This window comes from Anser brachyrhynchus (assembly GCF_964034855.1).
Source record: "Anser brachyrhynchus genome assembly, contig: SCAFFOLD_439, whole genome shotgun sequence".
Classification (NCBI taxonomy): Eukaryota; Metazoa; Chordata; class Aves; order Anseriformes; family Anatidae; genus Anser; species Anser brachyrhynchus.
The window spans coordinates 21,579-25,937 of record NW_027663897.1 but is presented as its reverse complement, the minus strand read 5'-3'; the positions used below and the strand labels follow the sequence as shown (position 1 = coordinate 25,937).

Here is a 4,359-nt window from a genome sequence, read left to right as displayed (position 1 = left end):
AGTGCCCACGCCCAAGTGCGACGCTGATGGCACCCGAACATTTGCTGTAGCAGGCAGCAGAGCCAGCAGCTCAGGGGAGCAATTTTAAAAACCAGGAGGCACTTAAACCAACCCTTAATTGACCCAGTTACTGCAGGAGAGTCCCGACTACTCGCCCTGGAGTCCTACTGTCACCAGCAAAAAGCACCAACCAAAGCTTGGGGGAACTTTGGTACAGCACAAGAGAAGGGAGTGGGGGTAGCGTAGCCGTATCGCAGAGCTGCTGCTTTTCACACCATTTTATCATCCCTGATAATTGAAAGTAAGGCCGGGTGGGCTGACCCCACCACCACCACTCCTGGCAGCATGTTTGGTCCACAACGCTAGAATAATTATTTTGCTCCCTCCCACCCTTACAGCTTCATCATCTGAAAAGATTACAGTCAAAACAATGGCATACACAAATAAAAGTCAAGAGTTGACATAGTAACTCCGGGATTTGGGTATCAACTGTCCGAGAAATCAGAACACCCAGGCTTCACAATGTGCCCAACATCGAGCTGTGCCAAGGGGGGGCGGAAGGAAGAAGCTTTCCGTTTAAGCCTTCAGAGCATCGCTCCATCACTACGTCAATTCACAGCCACCACAGCGTGCCGATGGACATCTTTCTGTGCCAAAAGAAACAAGTGTTTTGTCCTCTTGATATCAAAGGTAGCCACCTATACTTACGGAACTATGCACAAGACCTTAACTCTGACCAGCAGGAAAACTTAGGACAACTGAGTGCAGATCCTGCCAATTTCTACCAGTTCCAACTGTGCTTTAAGTCTCATTGCAAAGCCTCAGTTAGAAAAAGGATCACCTCAGGGTATCCAACAAGAAGAAGAGTTGTTTTCTTTTTTTTTTTTTTTTTTTTTTTTTTTTTTTTTATACCATAGGACTATGCAGTTCAATCATCAATCATCTTGGAAAGCTCAAGGAGGAGGTCATCCTCATCCTTCCCTGGGTCCAAGTCGAGCTCGGCTTCCAGTATGCCGTCTGAGAGTTCCCAAAGTAGCATCTCTAAATCCTCGTCTACAGATATGGGCGCGTTGCCTGTGGAACTCAGCCGGCGTGTCCTTGCTTCTTCTAGCTGGGAAGAAGCTGAAGTCGAGCTTGAGAACTCCATTGGCTCCACGGATTCTGCCTGGCTTCCAAGATGTGCTTCAGGTCTTGGCAGAGCAAGGAAGAGAACAATCAGTATATGCCATTTCTTAACGGGAAATCCCTTTTCTGCAAACCGGCTCTTAAAACCGTAGCCAACCCCTCCTGCACTTCAATCTTACCCAGGGATTGTTATTCAATTAACCCAGGGCTACATTTAGAGCCCAATATATTAGCAGGTACATTTTTCAGTTTGGGGGTTTCTCTGTGAAGCCAGAGCACCCGGAGTCTAGCAAAGATGGGAAACCAACATGGCCTCCCGGAAGCCCAGTGTCCGAGAACTACATCTCCCGGCATGCTCTGGGAAAACAATATGGACTCCCGGAAACCCGGTGGCCAAGAACTACATTTCCCAGCACCCCCCAGAAAATTGAGCCTCGCACCTTGCCGTAGGACGCCATTTTTTGCTCTGTTACATTACCGGTTTCGTGTTTATGGAGGGTTTTCCCGCCGTTTTGGGGGGTTTCCCCTCAATTTCGGGTTTTCAGCTCTCCATTTCAGAGTTCTTCCCCGCAATTTTGGGGTTCCTTCCCCTAATTTGGTGCTTCGCCCCCCCCCCCACTTTTGGGGTTCCCCCTCCATTTTGGGGATTCCCCCCAATTCCAAGCCCCCCACAATTTTGGAGGCCCCCACCATCCTTTCTTGGCCTGCCACCCTAATATTAAGGTTCTTTCCCCCAATGTTGGGGTTCTCACCACATGTTTGAGGTTCCTTCCCTTAATTTGGGGCTTAGCTCCCCGGGATCTGGGGCTTTAACCCCAATTTTGGGGGTCCCCCCCAAGTTTGGGGATTCCTCCCCAGGTCTGGGGGGGGTCCACATTCAATTCTGGAATTTCACACTTCCATTTAAGTCTTCTTCCCCCCAATTTGGGGGTTCACCCACCCAATTTTGGGGGTTCCTCCCCTAATTTGGGGGGACCCGACCAATTTTGGGGGTCCCCCCCAATTGTAGAGTCCCCCACCCTCCTTTTTTGGGTTCCCCCCTAATATTAAAGAGTTCTTCCGCCCAATTTTGGGGGACCCCACAATTTGGCCGTTCCTTCCCCTAACTTTGGGCTTCAACCCTTCGATTTTGGGGGGGGCTCCCCCCCTCTTATTTTGGCCTTCCGCCCTAATATTAGGCCTAACCCCTAAGAACCTTGACCCCTAACGCTATGGCAACCACGGATCTAACCCTAACCCCTACCCCAACAAACCCTAGAAACCCTAACCCTAAAAACCCTTGCAGCCCTAACCCGATAAAATTTACCACACTAAACCCCTGAAGACTGTTCTGGGGGGTCCACATTCAATTCTGGAATTTCACACTTCCATTTAAGTGTTCTTCCCCCCCAATATGGGGGTTCGCCCACCCAATTTTGGGGGTTCCTCCCCTAATTGGGGGGGACACAACCAATTTTGGGGGGGACACAACCAATTTTAGAGTCCCCCACCCTCCTTTTTTGGGTTTCCCCCAATATTAAGAGCTCTTCCGCTCAATTTTGGGGGACCCCACAATTTTGACGTTCCTTCCCCTAACTTTGGGCTTCAACCCTTCAATTTTGGGTGGGCTCCTCCCCTCTTATTTTGGCCTTCCGCCCTAATATTAGGCCTAACCCCTAAGAACCTTGACCCCTAAGCCTATGGCAACCACGGATCTAACCCTAACCCCTACCCCAACAAACCCTAGAAACCCTAACCCTAAAAACCCTTGCAGCCCTAACCCGATAAAATTTACCACACTAAACCCCTGAAGACTGTTCTGGGGGGTCCACATCCAATTCTGGAATTTCACACTTCCATTTAAGTCTTCTTCCCCCCAATTTGGGGGTTCACCCACCCAATTTTGGGGGTTCCTCCCCTAATTTGGGGGGGACACAACTGATTTTAGAATCCCCCACCCTCCTTTTTTGGGTTCCCCCCTAATATTAAAAGTTCTTCCGCCCAATTTTGGGGGACCCCACAATTTTGACGTTCCTTCCCCTAACTTGGGGCTTCAAACCTTCAATTTTGGGGGGGGCTCCCCCCCTCTTATTTTGGCCTTCCGCCCTAATATTAGGCCTAACCCCTAAGAACCTTGACCCCTAAGCCTATGGCAACCACGGATCTAACCCTAACCCCTACCCCAACAAACCCTAGAAACCCTAACCCTAAAAACCCTTACAGCCCTAACCCGATAAAATTTACCACACTAAACCCCTGAAGACTGTTCTGGGGGGTCCACATTCAATTCTGGAATTTCACACTTCCATTTAAGTGTTCTGCCCCCCCAATATGGGGGTTCGCCCACCCAATTTTGGGGGTTCCTCCCCTAATTGGGGGGGACACAACCAATTTTGGGGGGGACACAACCAATCTGGGGGGGGACACAACCAATTTGGGGGGTCCCCCCAATTTTAGAGTCCCCCACCCTCCTTTTTTGGGTTTCCCCCAATATTAAGAGCTCTTCCGCCCAATTTTGGGGGACCCCACAATTTTGACGTTTCTTCCCCTAAATTGGGGCTTCGACCCTTCAATTTTGGGGGGGGCTCCCCCCTTAGTTTGGCCTTCCACCCTAATATTGGGCCTTACCCCTAAGAACCCTGACCCCTAACACTACGGCTCCCACGGATCTAACCCTAACCCCTACCCCAAAAAACCCTAGAAACCCTAACCCTAAAAACCCTTACAGTCCTAACCCGATAAAATTTACCCCACTAGACCTACGCCTAAAAGCCCTAACCCTAAAAATTAAGACCCTCTAAACCCTAACCCAAAACGTAAAGATTCTCAAAGCCCTACCGCTGGAGACCCTAACCTTAAAAAAAAAAAAATAAGACCTTAAAACCCTAACCCTAAATACCTGACCATAACTAAAACCCTAAGACCCTAACCCTAAAAACCCTATCAACACTAAAACCACAAAATACTTTAAAACCTTAACACACTAACCCCCAAACCCTAACCCTTATAACTCCAACCCTAACAACCTTAAAATCCTAACCCTAAACCCTGGAAACCCTAACCCTGAAACCCAACCCTAGTGCCTTAGCCCTGAAACCTTAAAACCCTAACACCTTATTAGAAACACTCTGTAACCAATACCATAGGCTCAGGCAAGTATCTCAGTGAGGTAGCATTTTTATTCACGATTGCAATGGCAGGCGTCCCACAAGCCACCTACTAGTTCCATAACACAGTTTATATAATTTTTTTTTT

The 4,359-nt window shown here is 48.8% G+C and overlaps 1 long non-coding RNA gene across 1 annotated transcript; it reads right to left on the bottom strand.

Annotated features, from left to right (window-relative positions):
- Positions 1 to 948: 948 nt before the first annotated feature.
- LOC308186680 lies at positions 949 to 3,033 on the bottom strand. The gene is made up of 2 exons (XR_013944188.1): positions 1,305 to 3,033; positions 949 to 1,190 (listed from the first exon to the last, which is right to left on the bottom strand). It is a non-coding gene; the product is annotated as an uncharacterized lncRNA (long non-coding RNA).
- Positions 3,034 to 4,359: the final 1,326 nt, after the last annotated feature.